Consider the following 19,821-nt stretch of genomic DNA (forward strand, 5'->3'; position numbering starts at 1 on the left):
TTGAGGTCACTAATCAATGAGATTATTTACACAAATCTTTTTTAAAAGGTAGTCTAATAAAAAATCATTATAGAAAAGATACATCAAAGGACATATCATTCATCACTTTTTTTGTATAGAACATATCCTAGAGAACAAAATCAGTTCTAGGTCTTTGTTAGCCTACAGGGGAGGGTTAAATCAAATGGGGCCCTGAATATATTTCAAACCTGGTTTAACCTAGGCAAAGAGCCATGTGTTTAACAACCCCAGGGAGGGCCAAGTCATTGAAACTCTTCAGGTTAAAGATGAGCGCTTTGTCCCTTAGAGTGAGTTGCAGCAACCGCTCCCTGTCAATATCTGATCCCACTGTGATAGCAACACCCACTGCGTTGGCCCTTCTCATGGAAGCAAAGTTCTTGTCTGAGGTCACTCCGTCTGTAATGAACACGAAGGTGAGCTCTGCGTCCGGACGTACCCCTCTGAACTGACCTCCAGGGTTACTGACGAGGTTCTCAGTTGCATAGAGAATAGCGCTGCCCAGAGTGGAGGATGAGTCGCGGTAGACTGCTTTAGAGACCAGGGAGCTGATCTTTCTGTGGTTGTTAGAGAAGTCCAGAAGAACCTCAGGGTCCTGCTCCCCTCCAAACTGCAGCACAGCGAAGCGAGCTCCTGAAGAGACCTCCTTGGAGAGAGGGATCGATTGGGAGAGTCTCTCGATGAAGTGCAGCACACTGATTAAGTTTCTGCCCCCTGTTCTCTCAGAACCGTCAATGAAGAAGAGGATGTCTACGGGGCACTGGATCACTGGAGCCAAACTCAAATCTTTGACAATAATACAAATAATATAATAATAATATAAATAATATATGCCATTTAGCAGACGCTTTTATCCAAAGCGACTTACAAAAGTCAATGTTATACAGACTGTTGATTCATAAACTCTTAATACATCTGTAGTTGGCTGTAATGTTCATATCCAGAATATATTGGAAAGACATTAATAGTTATTTTCCAACCGAACAAATATTAAAGGCTAGGGGTTTTCATTAGTGCAATATGAAAGAACAAGAAAAGCTTAGCCCCATAATTAGATGTAAAAAAATAAATAAAAAAGAAGTTGTCTTTTCACCTGAGGCACACTTCAGGTCTGGACAGATATTCTCTGGTTCTAGAGATATAAAGGAGTGAATGTAGTTCATTTGTCAGGGTGGGTGATTTTCACAAAATAAAAGCATTGAACTGTTGATAAAATGTAGTCTGCATCCCAAATGGCACCCTATCCCCTATATAGGGCTCTGGAAAGTAGTGCACTATATAGGGAATAGGGTGTCATTTGGGACTTAACCATAGACTTGCCTGGACAGAGGATTTGTTCTATTTCCTCTAAGAACTCCTCAGCTGTAAGTTCAGCGTAGACACTCAGGGTCTTCACCCGGTCGCCCATATTACAGGCTATCCTCTCCAGATTCTGCCTCTCTGCCCCAGAGTCAAACATATCCCGATGGCGATGGCATAAACGTCCACCCCGTTACACAGGGCTCCAAGATTATCCAGGTCTTTAGGATCGTAGCGACCGTCTGTGATAACTATGGCCACCACCTTGGTCCTCCCCCTGCGACCTGGTACTATCAGCTGGTCGTATGTGTACTTCAGGGCAGAGGGAGTCCAGGTGCCTCCAGCGATCCACTCCATGGCTTTGACCTTTGTGTTGAAGGATGTCACAGAGGTGACGCTTCCATCGTCCATCCTGATGGCCTGAACTGCCCCCTGGTGACTGTACTGGACCACACCAAGACGAGATCCTTTTGGGGGTTTCAAATTGATTATATGTATAAAATATATATATATTTTAAATCCTGTTCCTAGAAATATTTGTGATCTATTGTTTTCCATTCAAACAGTGGTTGTAATAATAATAATAATACAGTAACATTAAGTTTACCTGAGACGTCAGATACGTTTTTGGCCATCTTCCCAAGTCTGTTTGCTACACTGATGACAAAGTTTTTAGCCAGGCTGAAGTTGGTTTTTCCAATACTTTCAGAGCTATCAATCACAAACACCAGGTCCAGGAGAGGGCAAACCTTTTCACAATCTGCACAGAGAGGAAGTTAACAATAAGACTTGTGACATGGGCATTTTATATTATTACAGGAAAATTGGTTGTCATTATAACTGGAAATGAACCATTACCACAGCAGCCGCATGTTTCTCTGACAAATCCCATGATTTCACACTCCTGAAAGTCAAGAATATTCATCAGCATTCTCTCAGCGAGATATAAAATATTTACATTTTAGCCATTTAGCAGATGCTCTTATCCAGAGCGACTTACAGTTAGTTTTTTGTTTTGTTTTTCATACTGGCCCCCCGTGGGAATCGAACCCACAACCCTGGCGTTGCAAGCGCCATGCTCTACCAACTGAGCTACACGATATCTGTTAATCAGGATGAATAAATAAAGTCTGTTACTTACCGATAGACCAGAGGCCCCACGAGAACCAGGTCCTCCCTAGACACAGAAACATTTAATGGATGAAATTAATCACAAATGAGAACTAAATGCATCTGTGTATGTGTACATAGGAATAATACTTACCGGTGGTCCAGGTGGCCCCCTCACCCCTCTGTCCCCAGGAACACCCTCTTGCCCTGGCTCCCCCTGTAAAACAATCCACAGCTGTTTTTTATAGGAATAAATTAATTGATTTAAATGAGTGCATTTATTAATATGATATCTCTGTTTGTGATATACTGCACGTACTGCCAGTCCTTTGGTTCCTGTAGTCCCCTGTGCTCCTTTCTCTCCATTATAACCTCTGGTGCCCTGAGAAAAATATAGACATGGTAGTGAATAGAGGGGTCCAACAATTTCAGATTTTAAAAATGGATTGTTAAGAATAGGTACATAAGATTATCTGCAGTCCAGGTAAACCAGGGTCTCCTCTCCCTCCCTAAGAGAAAAATAAGGTTGAGTCAGCATGTTTGTCGTGGCACTAATTAAAACAGGATTACCAATCTAATTCAATTGCCAAAAGACATTCAAATTGGCTTTTGTTGTTCAGTCAAATGCAGTTCATACCTGTTTGCCTCTGGGACCTGGATAGTTATATCCATCATTCCCTCGATCTCCCTACCATGCAATTAAAAAAGAGAAACAGCATTTTTAGCACTATTTAGCCTCAGCTACCATTCCTGTGAAGGTGTACTACAAAAACACTAAGACCACTTTCTCATTCTAAGAAAATAAGGATTTGTCATCAATCATCGCCGTGACCAGGGCATGTCAACAAATAATCCTTTCCCCTCAAAGTTAATGTTTAGGGGGGCCCTACTCAGTACTCGATGTCCAGTTACCAACATCACCTCAAAGGAAATTCCTTCCATTGTCAGATTCAGGTATGTGTTATTATAGGCCTGTTGCAACGTGTCGAGTGTGTCATTTTGACTGCATATGAATAAAACGTTTAAATATCTCTGCAATTTTTTTACTCATGCCCTCCTTGACTTTTCCTAAATAAGTATGTTGTTAGAATTTCAATATCACAAACAGAATTTGTGCTATAAGCAGTTTTATAAACTTGGTGGTTCGAGCCCTGAATGCTGATTGGCTGACAGCCGTGGTATATCAGACCGTATATCACGGGTATGACAAAACATTTATTTTTACTGCTCTAATTTAGTTGGTAACCAGTTTATAAAAGCAATAAGGCACCTCGGGGGTTTGTGGTATATGGCCAAAATACCACGGCTAAGGGCTGTATCCAAGCACTCCGTGTTGTGTTGTGCTAAAGAACAGCCCTTTGCCGTGGTTTATTGGCCATATACCACACCCCCTTGTGCCTTATTGCTTAATTAAAGGGTAGGAAGCATGCGTTTTTACTCACCAAAGTAACAACACAGTGTGGTCAAATACTTAGTAACTTAGTTGTAGTCACTATCCGGTTACCTATAACTACAAACAATTATTTGGGGGGATTTTTCATATTTATTAACTTATTTCCGGATATCTTCAAAACTACCCACAATGCACTATTTCTCAACGTCAAATGGAGAATCTACTCTGCGTTAGCTAGCTTGAGCTGGCTAACGTTGGCCCCAAGCCATGCAGACCAAGTGTTGGCAGTGGTTAGCTACAATCTACCAATCACGAGGAGGTGAAATGTAAACAACCAATTAGATTCCCCACACGTGGGGGCCGCATGATCTCCGTGAAGTAGGCTACCACACTTTTTCAACCTTGGCTTAGTATAGCACGTTACAGTAGCTGACTGACTGTGCTGTTGTGATCATTTCCATCTGTCTGGAGCCTTCCTCCAATCACAGTCTTATTGTTGACTCTTCCTCTAGTCTCCTGTTCCCAATGCCGCCTCTGGATTATTGCCTTTGGAATCTGTCTTCTTTGGATTTACCTCACTATATTGCTATTGGATTGACCCTCCCTCAGACGGTGAAACGGCCTCTCCCGCTGAAGCGCCTCCCTCCTTGGCTCTTCTTCGGTAGCTACTTCAGCCATCAATCGGTAAGTCTCCGCTCTCTCTACTTTATATCTGTTGCCTTTTTTTTGTGTGCTACTTACCTATGTCGACCGTGCTGGTTGGCTAGCTAGGATAGTTATCTGGCTAGTCTAGCTAGCAGGATAGAATAACTAACTTTAGCTGGCTGGCTTGCTGGCTGAGATAACTGCATTTACCGGTAACATTATTTGATAATTGGTTAGATGGTGTCATGTATTTCAAAAACGTTGGTTTACTTTAATGTAGCTGTAAGCTAGGTGTTGATAGCAACTGGCTGACTCATGCAGTGCTAACGTAACGTTAGCAGGCTGGTAGGGATAACGCTAGCAGGCTAGTAGGGCTAGCAACCTTGCAAGCTGATTTGTAACAATACATTCATAAAGTATTTGCTTGTAAATTGGTAGAATTTTTGTATTGAAACCAGTAGTCGTGAGTGCAAACTATTTGGTTTAATTTGAAGTTATACATTTGAAGTTATTTCTGTTGGAGTTTACATTGTAGGGAATAGGCTGGCTTGCCGGGTCCTGCAAAAGCATTTTCCGGCATTTTTGTGAATTCTGATCTGTTTGATGTAATAACTCGGAAAATAGAAAAGAGAGGTGTAACTTTGCATTGGGACTTTTCATGTGTATACTAATGCAAATCCATATGTTACATGTGGTTACGTTTATGCTGCTAAAAGGTGAACCCAGATCAACTTACCTTAGCTCCTGCCTCTCCAGTGTCTCTTCGGGGGCCAAAGTCCCCTGCATCCCCCTGAGAACCCTATGAGGACATGCAGAAAACATGGACACTGATGGTGACCGGTCAGAATATCATTTTCTAATTTCATTACATCACCTGTCATAGATATCACCTATTTGACCAATGGTATATTTGGTGACTGGTTGAATGGTTAGTGGCCTTCGGTCATTGGAGCACTTCTGCACTTACCAGGTATTATTATTATTATTTAGGGCAGTATTCACCTGAAGTCCTGCCTCTCCACCCTCACCTGGTGGACCACGGACCCCTGGGAAACCTGGTGGCCCCTGGTATGAGATGGATATTATAGGGATGGAAAAAGATGATGCAGTTCAATGTATTGATTGAAATACAATACATGCATATTGATTACATTTGATTGATTAAAAGTTGGCTCACTGCTGCTCCTTTTTCTCCATTCTCTCCAGGAACTCCTCTCACTCCCTCTGGGCCTAGTTCTCCCTGCAAGATGCAAGACAATGAATACAACCAACTAGTGGCGACGCGTCATTCAGGGCAGGTGGGGCCCCACCTGTTTTGAGCCCTACCTGTTTAGCAACATTATTATTTATTTTTTAACCTGTTTTGCATGTTATTTTGGCATTAATACGTGTCAGATATCAGTTTGCAAACAATGTAAAACATTTTTTTTACAAAATCATTGAGTTAATAAAGCTGCATACCAAACATGGTCTCTTTTTTGCTTTCTTGAGTAAGGCAGCTCCAAAATGCAGGTATTTCAGCCTAGCTCAGTGCTTTCTGTGGTGGTGGTGCAGCCAGGAGAAAATTCAGAGCATAGGGGTTGGTAATGTTCTTTAGTTGCGCCGGGATTGGCTCAGTGTTCTGTCACTCATGGGGACACTATGTCACCGTAAAATCTACGGGTAGAGCTCGAAAATTCAAGCCCCTTGGGTGCTGCCATAGACTTACATTAGAAGTGCCCGTCCAAGAAGGCTCAAGGTCATTGGCCACAGATAAAATGACGTCAAATCACGTTATATCTACCTTAGCTTTGATTGGACTGATCATGTCAACATCATACTTTCAAAATCTTAACTAGCAAGCTAGACAAGCAGTCATCATCATGCATCAAGTCGGCAATCTACTGGCAAATCCTTTTCAATCCTTGTCATATGAAGAGAAATGATAGATAAAACGTATCGTTCGGCCATTGGACATAAACATTACACAACAAGATGGAAATCGCAAATTCAACAATGAGTGCTTAGGCGCCACTGCAGCCCCGTGTTCGATCCCAGGCTGTGTCTCTGCCGGCCGTGTCCGGGAGACCCATGGGAAAGTGCACAATTGGCCCAGCGTCGTCCGGGTTAGGCTCATCGTGCTCTAGCGACTCCTTGTGTTGGGCCGGTCGGTCGACTTCGGTCTTCAGTTCGACAATGTTTCCTCCGACACATTGGTACTGCTGGTTTCCGGGTTAAGCGAGCAGTGTGTCAAGAAGCCGTGTGGCTCTCGACCTTCGCTGAGTCCGTAGGGGAATTGCAGCGAAGAGACAAGATCGTAACTACCAATTGGATATCACGAAAAAGGGGGTAACGCCATGGGCCATGTTTGAACTCATTGGCCATGCTGTCACTCCAGCATGACTTCTGCCGTGTTCAAAACAACTGGAAACTCGGATCTGGAAATCTCAGACTTCAGTGAGTTCAAGACAACTGGGAACTCGGCTAAAACTAGCTCCGACTGGGAAAATACGGAAAATAATTTTGAACGGTCATCCAACTCTGGATTTCGGGCCTCTTCCTACAGCCCACAAGAAGGACCGCCGTGCCACCTTCCTGTTCAAGTGAGAACAGCACAACAAGGTGAGTCCACAAATGTCTTGTATGCTGCTGCATAAATGATGTAATATGCCAGGGAGATATGTATACTGTAGCTAAGAAAGTAATACTACGTGTATGTTGTGTAGTAAGCTGTTAGTAGCTCATGTGCCTCACCCTAATAATTTGCTCCCTTTTCACCTCATAACTTAGCCAACTGTTCTGACTTGGTGGTGCACATTTAGCCTATAGCCTGTTTTAGAGAAATGTCATCATCGAATATTGTAAGAGCTTTCATTGTCTGCTTATATGACCCCTTTATTTATCCTACAGTTCTGACTTGGTGCACAGGGAGAATACTGTAAGAATGGCCCATGTTCTGAATTCTGTCGCCATACATTTCAAAGGTGCTGAACAAATAGTTATATTGACTACCTCCGTCCTAGCTCGCTCATTAATGTCTTAATCGAAATTACGGATTGCCTCTTATCTGCTCGTAAATCCCCTTGTGCCAAAGTTTATACATTTCAATTGTCAGTAGAAACCACATTTGTTTAAGCAAGTCAGCCATATCAGCTATGTTTTCTTTTAAAGGCAGTAAATTAGGCTGAATGAACTGTTTCGCTGCAAGACAAGGCTCTGCTGATAGCCAGGTGTAGCAGTGGTAAGGTGTTGGGACTCTGCTGCTGGGACAGCTTTATGTAGGCCCTAACAGTTTGTCGGCACCGTTTGTCACCGTTATAGTGCAATTCATGTATTGTTTAGTGTTGTGTAGTGGCTTTGCTGGCATGCATAACATTTCTTTTGGGGAGTTTGCCCCACCAAGATTTACATGCTAAAATCGCCACTGCCAATGAATACAACCAACATGGATTCTCCTGTTGTGATGCAGTAAAAAACAGATCAGATGTTTGATGTTTTTAGATTGTTTGTGGATACCTTATCTCCTCTCTTGCCAGCCTTGCCCCGTCGTCCAGCTCTGCCACTGTCTCCTCTGCTTCCCTGAAAGAGACATGTCGTCATGTTTCACCAAAATAGAATGTGTCAATGTATATGTTATGAGTCCTTTTCTTGTGTGATCGCAACGCACACCGCTGTATGAAGACACTATCACTTGGTCTACAGCTGATTTAATACAGACTTCAATATATGAGACTCACAGTGTGGCCAGGATTTCCACCAGGTCCAGCTTGACCCTAATGAACATAAATATTGTTTAAGCAGATGATTAGGTGGTTTGATTTGGCAGCCTAACAATCCTAGTTAGTAAACTAAAATAGTGTTAATCTCTCTGAACGATACAGACCCAGTAACTTGGTTCCTTTTTGCCCAGGCAGACCAGGGTTTCCAACATAACCAGCAACTCCCTGTAACAGAGTCACACTTACTGTATTATTGTCTAAATAACTAGAAGTTGATCGTGTTTCTGATAACGTGTCCTTCAGCTCCAGACCTTATCTCCACCGTCTCCACGATCACCCTGTGGTCCAGCCCTGCCACTCTGCCCAGCAACACCCTGAAGACAACACAATACCGGATGTACCAGGTGGACAAGACTCATGTTTCAAGAAGCCTATAGAGCCCCACAGTGGAGGTGTCATAATACCCTTAAAACCTGGTGGTCGAACAGGGAAATGGTACCAATTGTTTTTCCACCATTCATTTTTCCCATAGGGAATTTTAGAAACACTTAAAATAAGGGCTGTGTTTCGTGTAGGCTTACACTGGCGTGACGTTTTGATAACCATGTAAATCTCTCTCGGCCAATCGGCTCTATTTACTCTCAGATTCAAAAATGCTAAGCATCAAAGTAGCATCAAAGTAGACATCATGCAAGACTACAAATCCCTACAAGCTCCTGCATGTCATCTCTAGCTGACACCTTTGTAACAGGTATTGTGTAAATTTAAAACTTGCACAAGACAGTTCACATAATTGTCCATTAAATACATTTTGTCCATTTATTAATTACTAAATTTAGCTAACATTAGATAGTTAATCCAGAGATTCTTACCTTTGCCTCGATTCGGCAGTCTCGTCCAGATCATCATGGCATTTGTAGTTCTTTATGATATCCACATTAGCAGCTAATTTGCATTTCATTTTTGGGGGGTAAATACAGGCAAATATATTGATAAAAGTCACCTTGTCCTAGAGAGATTTACACGGTTATCAAAACGTCATGCCAGGGTAAGCATACACAAAATATAGCCCTTATTTTAAGTGTCTCTAAAATCCCCTATGGTAAAAATGAATGGTGGAAAAATGATTGGAACCATTTCCTGGTTTGACCGCTAGGTTTTAAGGGTATTATGACTCATACTGTGGTACTCTATATGGAACAGGACACTGTACAAAGGTACTAAATTCAAGAATCAGGTGAGGAATCCAAATACCTTTTCACCTGGCTTGCCCGCGTCACCCTTGATATCAAAGTCACCGGCAGGACCAGCTTCTCCCTGTGAGACCACAAAGGTGGAGGAGGACATTTATAACCACATGCATACAGACTATGTAGTACATTTACAATCACACATACAGTGCATTCGGAAAGTATTCAGACCCCTTGACTTTTTCCACATTTTGTTATGTTACAGCCTTATTCTAAAATGGATTACATTGTTTTTTCCCCGTCATCAATACCGCATAATGACAAAGCAAAAACAGGTTTTTAGACATTTTTGCACATTTATAAAAGAGAAAAAACGGAAATATCACATTTACATAAGTATTCAGACCCTTTACTCAGTACTTTGTTGAAGCTCCTTTGGCAGCGATTACAGCCTTGTGTCTTCTTGGGTATGACGCTACAAGCTTGGCACACCGGTATTTGGGGAGTTTCTCCCATTCTTCTCTGCAGATCCTCTCAAGCTCTGTCAGGTTGGATGGAGAGCGTTCCTGCACAGCTATCTTCAGGTCTCTCCAGAGATGTTCGATGGTGTTCAAGTCCGGGCTCTGGCTGGGCCACTCAAGAACATTCAGAGATTTGTCCCGAAGCCACTCCTGCATTGTCTTGGCTGTGTGCTTAGGGTCGTTGGAAGGTAAACCTTCGCCCCAGTCTGAGGTCCTGAGCGCTCTGGAGCAGGTTTTCATCAAGGATCTCTCTGTACTTTGCTCCGTTCATCTTTCCCTCGATCCTGACTAGTCTCCCAGTCCCTGCCGCTGAAAAACATCCCCACAGCATGATGCTGCCACCACCATGCTTCACTGTAGGGATGGTGCTAGGTTTCCTCCAGATGTGACGCTTGGCATTCAGGCCAAAGTGTTCAATCTTGGTTTCATCAGACCAGAGAATCTTGTTTCTCATGGTCTGAGAGTCCTTTAGGTACCTTTTGAAAAACTCCAAGGGGGCTGTCATGTGCCTTTACTGAGGAGTGGCTTCCGTCTGGCCACTCTACCATAAAGGCCTGATTGGTGAAGTGCTGCAGAGATGGTTGTCCTTCTGGAAGATTCTCCCATCTCCACAGAGGAATTCTGGAGCTCTGTCAGAGTGCCCATCGGGTCTTGGTCACCTCCCTGACCGAGGCCCTTCTCCCCAAATTGCTCAGTTTGGCCGGGCGGCCAGCTCTAGGAAGTCTTGGTGGTTCCAAACTTCTTCCATTTAATAATGATGGAGGTCACTGTGTTCTTGGGGACCTTCAATGCTGCAGACATTTTTTGGTACCCTTCCCCAGATCTGTGCCTCGACACAATCCTGTCTTGGAGCTCTACGGTCAATTACTTTGATTGGTTTTTGTTCTGACATACACTGTCAACTGTGGGACCTTATATACAGTGGGGGAAAAAGTATTTAGTCAGCCACCAATTGTGCAAGTTCTCCCACTTAAAAAGATGAGAGAGGCCTGTAATTTTCATCATATGTACACGTCAACTATGACAGACAAAATGAGAAAAAAAAATCCAGAAAATCACATTGTAGGATTTTTAATGAATTTATTTGCAAATTATGGTGGAAAATAAGTATTTGGTCAGTAGCAAAAGTTTCTCAATACTTTGTTATATACCCATTGTTGGCAATGACACAGGTCAAACGTTTTCTGTAAGTCTTCACAAGGTTTTCACACACTGTTGCTGGTATTTTGGCCCATTCCTCCATGCAGATCTCCTCTAGAGCAGTGATGTTTTGGGGCTGTCACTGGGCAACACAGACTTTCAACTCCCTCCAAAGATTTTCTATGGGGTTGAGATCTGGAGAATGGCTAGGCCACTCCAGGACCTTGAAATGCTTCTTACGAAGCCACTCCTTCGTTGCCCGGGCGGTGTGTTTGGGATCATTGTCATGCTGAAAGACCCAGCCACGTTTAATCTTCAATGCCCTTGCTGATGGAAGGAGGTTTTCACTCAAAATCTCACGATACATGGCCCCATTCATTCTTTCCTTTACACGGATCAGTCGTCCTGGTCCCTTTGCAGAAAAACAGCCCCAAAGCATGATGTTTCCACCCCATGCTTCACAGTAGGTATGGTGTTCTTTGGATGCAACTCAGCATTCTTTGTCCTCCAAACATGACGAGTTGAGTTTTTACCAAAAAGTTCTATTTTGGTTTCATCTGACCATATGACATTCTCCCAATCCTCTTCTGGATCATCCAAATGCACTCTAGCAAACTTCAGACGGGCCTGGACATGTACTGGCTTAAGCAGGGGGACACGTCTGGCACTGCAGGATTTGAGTCCCTGGCGGCATAGTGTGTTACTGATGGTAGGCTTTGTTACTTTGGTCCCAGCTCTCTGCAGGTCATTCACTAGGTCCCCCCGTGTGGTTCTGGGATTTTTGCTCACCGTTCTTGTGATCATTTTGACCCCACGGGGTGAGATCTTGCGTGGAGCCCCAGATCGAGGGAGATTATCAGTGGTCTTATATGTCTTCCATTTCCTAATAATTGCTCCCACAGTTGATTTCTTCAAACCAAGCTGCTTACCTATTGCAGATTCAGTCTTCCCAGCCTGGTGCAGGTCTACAATTTTGTTTCTGGTGTCCTTTGACAGCTCTTTGGTCTTGGCCATAGTGGAGTTTGGAGTGTGACTGTTTGAGGTTGTGGACAGGTGTCTTTTATACTGATAACAAGTTCAAACAGGTGCCATTAATACAGGTAACGAGTGGAGGACAGAGGAGCCTCTTAAAGAAGAAGTTACAGGTCTGTGAGAGCCAGAAATCTTGCTTGTTTGTAGGTGACCAAATACTTATTTTCCACCATAATTTGCAAATAAATTCATTAAAAATTCTACAATGTGATTTTCTGGATTTTTTTTTCTCATTTTGTCTGTCATAGTTGACGTGTACCTATGATGAAAATTACAGGCCTCTCTCATATTTTTAAGTGGGAGAACTTGCACAATTGGTGGCTGACTAAATACTTTTTCCCCCACTGTAGACAGGTGTGTGCCTTTCCAAATCATGTCCAATCAATTGAATGTACTGCAGGTGGACTCGAATCAAGTTGTAGAAACATCTCAAGGATTATCAATGGAAACAGGATGCACCTGAGCTCAATTTGAGTCTCATAGCAAAGGTTCTAAATACTGATGTTATAAAGGTATTTCTATTTTTAATTTTTAATAAATTAGCAAATATTTCTAAAAACCTGTTTTGACTTTGTCATTATGGGGTATTGTGGATAGATTGATGAGAATTATTTTTTTTTGAATCCATTTTAGAATAAGGCTGTGACGTAACAAAATGTGGAAAAAGTCAAGGGGTCTGAATATTTTCCGAATGCACTGTGTATTACGCTCAAAGTCGCTGCATTATCTCACCGGCATGCCAGCATCTCCTTTACATCCAGGGGAGCCAATGGTGCCAGTCTTTCCCTGGAAAACAATGAAGTAGATGGCATCAGTAACTAGACATGTCTAAATATACTGTATTTTTATCAATAAGTTAGCAAATAAATAAGACATACCTTTTCGCCATCAATGCCATTATACCCAGGAGATCCACTTTGACCCTGAGGAGATCCGATTGAGTAAATTGTTCATTGGCAATTGGTTACATAGTGCATGTCCTAATGAACTGATCCTGCTGACTACGCCAAATGCAGCATGTAGATAACATCAATCTAATGGAATCATTAATGAACCAATCATGTTTGAGATTAATTCATATCAGTGGAAAGGGAGTACCTTTGGCCCAGATCCTCCAATATCTCCCTGTGAAACAATGACAAAATATGATGTCAAATACGGACATATAAAAAGCTTAGTAGTGTATACGCGAGTAACAAATTGTTAGAGCATTTTCTAATATGTTACCTTCTCTCCTTTGAGGCCTGGAAGACCCTGTAAATATAAATTAGGTAAATAATGTATGAAATATTCAATCAAAGCACCATGGCACAAAAAAAGATAAACGTTAGAAATATCATAATTCCTCTTACCTTCAGTCCATGCAAACCTATCGGGCCCTCGATACCAAGGTCTCCCTGTAGGAAAAAAGCCAACATAAATGAAATGTTAAATCATATTGAGTGTAAATGGCTAGTGCATCCTGTATTGTGTCATCATGTATTTAATCTAACCGGTGGCCCAGGTTGTCCAGGATCTCCTATTGCACCACCAGTTCCCTTCGCACCCTACAAGACACCAAACAAACATTGATGTCATGAAGTGTCATAAACCGAAACATATTTAGGTTTATCAAAATAAGACGTTGCTTACTTACTTTCATTCCCTTGTATCCTTTCGGCCCGGCGGCTCCTTCTGTTTGGATGCACATAGGAGCTTGGCACTAGAGAGAAATCACAGAAGATATGGTCAGAGAGGTTTCAAATATAAAAAAGAAGAAAGACAATTGTGTCCTTCGTTTTACAACCCTTCAGTGCTTCATATGACTCACCTCAAATTCAGTCTCTTTGATCTGGAAAGAGAAAGAAATGACAGCGTATTAAACAGAAACTAGGATACATACAACACACAGAAACTGTAACACTGCCACAAACTAGGATACATACAACACACAGAAACTGTAACACTGCCACAAACTAGGATACATACAACACACAGAAACTGTTACACTGCCACAAACTAGGATACATACAACACACAGAAACTGTTACACTGCCCCATCTTGGCATCACCCATGACAGCACAAAACATCCCTACTCCACTTCACAAATGGAAGCTTCACTATGAACCTACCATGGTGTCAGTTATCCTGATGACAGCAGCCTGGCGGTTGCTAGCTGGGAATGCCATGTAGTCCTTCCTATACAGCTCCACAGGAGAACTGACAATCTGCTTGAGCTCACTCTCCATGGTTTCCTCGTTGGTGGCCACTACGAAGATCTTGATGCCAGCTGCCTTGGCAGCCTCGGCAGCCTGTGAGACCCCTCCACAGGGGCTACCAGTGATGTGGCCGTCAGTCAGGACCACAGCGTACTGGAGCCGGGGCTTTCCCCTGGCCGCTAGCCTCACCTGCTCTGTCATGTTCCTCAGGGCACAGTTGATGAAGGTACCCCTACCAATGTACCTGGTAACGAGGAGAATAAAGGATTAGCACGCTCAACTCTTATGAAGGATTGGTGCGCTCAACTCTTATAAAGGATTGGTGCGTTCAACTCTTTTGAAGGATTGGTGCGCTCAACTCTTATGAAGGATTGGTGCGTGCAACTCTTCTGAAGGATTGGTGCGCTCAACTTAGTATTACCTTATAATACTCCCAAAAGAGATGAAGAGGATTCAGTAAGTAAGTAAGCAAGTAATAATGAGGGAGGGAGGGAGGGAGGGAGTGACTGACTGGCTGGCTGAGTGGCTGAGTGGCTGAGTGAGTAATGTACCTGATGGCCTGTGCCCTTCCCAGGAAGACTGCCGCATCAGTGACCACCTGGCTGAAGACTTCCACGCGGTCTGAGAAGTGCAGCCCACCATAGGCCCACTGGACCCTCTTGGCCCTGAGGGTGGTGGTCTGGAGCCTCTCCACAAACATCTGGAGGAACACCTTGAGCTCCTCCACCAGACTGCCCCAGGGGAACTCCCTCAGAGCAACACTCTCAGAGGTGTCCATGGCGAAGTACACGTTGATGGGGCAGTTGTCCTTTTGGTCTGGACAGAGGGTGAGAAAATAATGTGAAGTAGTTCATGAATATCAACCATTATTCCACCACAATGGCTAAGCTACTTGTGTATAATAGACCTAAGTTTACGACATGTATCTACAATATTGATAAATAGTATATCAATCATATCACAACATTTGATGGCTCTTGTAATTCAGATTCACAGCCACGGTCTCTATGCTTCCACCCCGCCATACCATTGATGTTCCTGGGCCTCACTAGCAGGTGGTCGTATTCTGAGTCCTGGGCAGAGACCCGGGTAGAGACCTGGAGGACCCACAGCAACAGGACAACCCTCAGCACTCCTGCCATGATGCCTCTGTGTGTGGAGGTGTACAGGTGGCCGATCTGTATGAGACTGTCTCCACAGAAAAGGAAAAGGTTTAGCATTATATTACCTACTGTGTGGAACGTAATAAACGCGGCAGGTAGCCTCAAGGTTAGAGCGTTGGGCCAGTAACCGAAAGGTCGCTGGTTCGAACACCGGAGCCGCCAAAGTGAAAAATCTGTCTCTGTGGCCTTGAGCAAGGCACTTAACCCTAATTGCTCCAGGGGCGCTGGAAAATGGTGACCCTGGCCGTGACCCCATTCCCTGCGGGTGTCTCAGGGGGAGTTGGGATATGCAAGAAACACATTTCCATTACACACTTGTGTGTAACAGGACAAATATAAGCACCCCCCAAATTATTATAATATATTTTCTGAGGAATATAGCCACATACTTCTGCTGGTATAAGAAGGCAGGTTATCGTCTGAAACTACACTACCATTCAAAAGTTTGGGGTCACTTAGAAATGTCCTTGTTTTCGAAAGAAAAGCAATTATTTTGTCCATTAAAATAACATCAAATTGATCAGAAATACAGTGTAGACATTGTTAATGTTGTAAATGGCTATTGTAGCTGGAAACGGCTGATTTTTAATGGAATATCTACATAGGCGTACAGAGGCCCATTATCAGCAACCATCAGTCCTGTGATCCAATGGCACGTTGTGTTTGCTAATCCAAGTTTATCATTTTAAAAGGCTAATTGATCATTAGAAAACGTGTATTTTGTCCTCATCACGACTGAAATAGCATGCTACTTTATATGAAAAAGATTGTTTGATTACTAGACTTTCTAAAATACCAAACAGAAGCTATTAACAGTAATCGCTTCCATTCCATTTCAAGAACACCTTCAAGTATGTTCATCTCAATTCACCTTAGATGTATAATAACAGTCATCATTAAAAATACAAGTAATACAATTAATAATGACTAATAATTTGGTTATTAATTTGACTGACCTGCAATGGAAGAGTTTAAGATCTGTTGCCACAACAGTCTGATCCTCTGCTAAATCCTGTACCTGCAGAATCAGTCCCTCGGAGCGGGAAAGGAGAAGGTATGTTTTCCATGCCTGTTGAGACGTGCCATACATCTAGTGAGGAAAAGACTCCTCCTGTGCATTCAGCCTGACTGGTGTTTGCGTCCCAAATGGCACCCTATGGGTCCTTGTCAAAAGTAGTGTACTACATAGGGAATAGGGTGGCATTTGGGACGTAACCTGGACTTTATCACAGGGGGTACATATAACAGCAACAGTTGACAGATTCACTCACAATTGGAGAGAAGAGGAACTTGTACTGTACCCGCTTAGGTAGCCAGGTAAGATGAATGAAATGGTCAGATACAGTGGGGAAAAAAAGTATTTAGTCAGCCACCAATTGTGCAAGTTCTCCCACTTAAAAAGATGAGAGAGGCCTGTAATTTTCATCATAGGTACACGTCAACTATGACAGACAAACTGAGAAAAAAAAATCCAGAAAATCACATTGTAGGATTTCTAATGAATTTATTTGCTAATTATGGTGGAAAATAAGTATTTGGTCACCTACAAACAAGCAAGATTTCTGGCTCTCACAGACCTGTAACTTCTTCTTTAAGAGGCTCCTCTGTCCTCCACTCGTTACCTGTATTAATGGCACCTGTTTGAACTTGTTATCAGTATAAAAGACACCTGTCCACAACCTCAAACAGTCACACTCCAAACTCCACTATGGTTAATACCAAAGAGTTGTCAAAGGACACCAGAAACAAAATTGTAGACCTGCACCAGGCTGGGAAGACTGAATCTGCAATAGGTAAGCAGCTTGGTTTGAAGAAATCAACTGTGGGAGCAATTATTAGGAAATGGAAGACATACAAGACCACTGATAATCTCCCTCGATCTAGGGCTCCACGCAAGATCTCACCCCGTGGGGTCAAAATGATCACAAGAACGGTGAGCAAAAATCCCAGAACCACACGGGGGGACCTAGTGAATGACCTGCAGAGAGCCGGGACCAAAGTAACAAAGCCTACCATCAGTAACACACTATGCCGCCAGGGACTCAAATCCTGCAGTGCCAGACGTGTCCCCCTGCTTAAGCCAGTACATGTCCAGGCCCGTCTGAAGTTTGCTAGAGTGCATTTGGATGATCCAGAAGAGGATTGGGAGAATGTCATATGGAAACCAAAATAGAACTTTTTGGTAAAAACTCAACTCGTCGTGTTTGGAGGACAAAGAATGCTGAGTTGCATCCAAAGAACACCATACCTACTGTGAAGCATGGGGGTGGAAACATCATGCTTTGGGGCTGTTTTTCTGCAAAGGGACCAGGACGACTAATCTGTGTAAAGGAAAGAATGAATGGGGCCATGTACCGTGAGATTTTGAGTGAAAACCTCCTTCCATCAGCAAGGGCATTGAAGATGAAACGTGGCTGGGTCTTTCAGCATGACAATGATCCCAAACACACCGCCCGGGCAATGAAGGAGTGGCTTCGTAAGAAGCATTTCAAGGTCCTGGAGTGGCCTAGCCAGTCTCCAGATCTCAACCCCATAGAAAATCTTTGGAGGGAGTTGAAAGTCCGTGTTGCCCAGCGACAGCCCCAAAACATTACATTTACATTTACATCATTTAGCAGACGCTCTTATCCAGAGCGACTTACAGTTAGTGAATACATATTTTTTTATACTGGCCCCCCGTGGGAATCGAACCCACAACCCTGGCGTTGCAAACGCCATGCTCCATCAACTGAGCTACATCCCTGCCGGCCATTCCCTCCCCTACCCTGGACAACGCTGGGCCAATTGTGCACCGCCCATAAGTCTCCCGGTCGCGGCCGGCTGCGACAGAGCCTGGATTCGAACCAGGATCTCTAGTGGCACAGTTAGCACTGTGCACGATGCAGTGCCTTAGACCACTGCGCCACTCAGGAGACCCTGTCTTCACAACATCACTGCTCTAGAGGAGATCTGCATGGAGGAATGGGCCAAAACACCAGCAACAGTGTGTGAAAACCTTGTGAAGACTTACAGAAAACGTTTCACCTGTGTCATTGCCAACAAAGGGTATATAACAAAGTATTGAGAAACTTTTGTTATTGACCAAATACTTATTTTCCACCATAATTTGCAAATAAATTCATAAAAAATCCTACAATGTGATTTTCTGGATTTTTTTTTCTCATTTTGTCTGTCATAGTTGACGTGTACCTATGATGAGAATTACAGGCCTCTCTCATCTTTTTAAGTGGGAGAACTTGCACAATTGGTGGCTGACTAAATACTTTTTTCCCCCACTGTATAGTCAAATGAATAGAAAAGAAAGTTGACTAGAGCTGATTTAATTTCTAAGTTTAATTACACATTTTTAATAATACACAACACGAGAACAAAGCAAATCCAAATTAATTATCGGTAACATACATAGTATTTCATTTATTTTCCACATCGTAATTGTCATAATGTCTACTATATTCCACCAGTAAGTAGCACAAAGACAACTGTTGTTGAGTATATTTTAAATATAAATAAAGTTGCCATAAAGTGCATAACCTGTAGCAAGCAGAGTGAAATCAAACATCCCAGCAAATATTGCTGGTCACACGCCAGTTCTACACACGCGTTTATCCTGAAAGACTACATGTTAGTGAAGCTGAAGGGACATCTACAGGACATAGGATGTCTTAGCACTCTGAACTACAATGATTACACAATATTCAAATTCAGTATTCCATTATGAGCCCTAATATTACGGTATCAGCCGAAAATAAAGACTACAGAGAACGGGAGTATTTAGGCAACTATATACCTATAGGTAACTACTCTGCAACTTCATATGACAACAGACAATTATTATTATACAACAATTAAATATTTACAAACAACAACTCCTTTGCTTGCAGTGTAGACGACAATATTTGTGGTAGGAGTTGTGGTAGTTGTTTTACCTTGCCAGTCTTAGGATCCACAGTGGACATGGTGCGTTTCCTCTAGTGCTGTTCGAAAGGCTTCCTCTCCTGTCCTGCCAGAGGCCTGGCGTAGTCCAGCTCATCCATACGGTCCTGGAACACACAACGTCCGATTTAAGTCCACCGCCTATCAATTAACCAATCAACCAATCAACCAACAAATCAAGCAATCAACCAACCAATCAACCAATCAACAACAAATCAATCAACCAATCAATCAATACCTGTATCGCTCCAATTGGGAGATTTGTAGTGCAGCTTTGAGGCCCTGAGTTGTAGATCCCTTTATTTGAGTGGCTGGTTGGAGAGCTCTCCCCATCTTATTTAACCTTCTCTCACCTTGTAGTCCTCCCGGGAATGTGCTCCCCTGCTCTCCCTGCGGGCCTCGGCAGAGTGGATAGTCTGGACCGTGTTCAGCATCAGGTTCTGCAGCTCCAGAGACTCCACCAGGTCAGTGTGCCACACG

At 43.0% G+C, this 19,821-nt stretch overlaps 1 pseudogene across 1 annotated transcript; it reads right to left on the bottom strand.

Annotated features, from left to right (window-relative positions):
- Window positions 1–25: 25 nt before the first annotated feature.
- On the bottom strand, window positions 26–19,821 carry LOC311127009 (collagen alpha-2(VI) chain-like; annotated as a pseudogene). Its single transcript, XR_014615264.1, has 32 exons — window positions 19,695–19,821; window positions 19,335–19,448; window positions 16,365–16,477; window positions 15,273–15,433; window positions 14,797–15,061; window positions 14,159–14,489; window positions 13,857–13,877; window positions 13,683–13,748; window positions 13,540–13,593; window positions 13,399–13,443; window positions 13,274–13,300; window positions 13,145–13,171; window positions 12,925–12,969; window positions 12,779–12,832; window positions 9,418–9,480; window positions 8,475–8,537; window positions 8,335–8,388; window positions 8,182–8,217; window positions 7,961–8,023; window positions 5,643–5,705; window positions 5,468–5,530; window positions 5,202–5,264; window positions 3,065–3,115; window positions 2,901–2,936; window positions 2,747–2,809; window positions 2,582–2,644; window positions 2,459–2,494; window positions 2,176–2,221; window positions 1,925–2,077; window positions 1,339–1,784; window positions 1,112–1,150; window positions 26–804 (listed from the first exon to the last, which is right to left on the bottom strand). The product of XR_014615264.1 is annotated as a collagen alpha-2(VI) chain-like (transcript).

The sequence above is a fragment of the Coregonus lavaretus genome (genome assembly GCF_964263955.1).
Source record: "Coregonus lavaretus genome assembly, chromosome: 3".
Lineage (NCBI taxonomy): Eukaryota > Metazoa > Chordata > Actinopteri > Salmoniformes > Salmonidae > Coregonus > Coregonus lavaretus.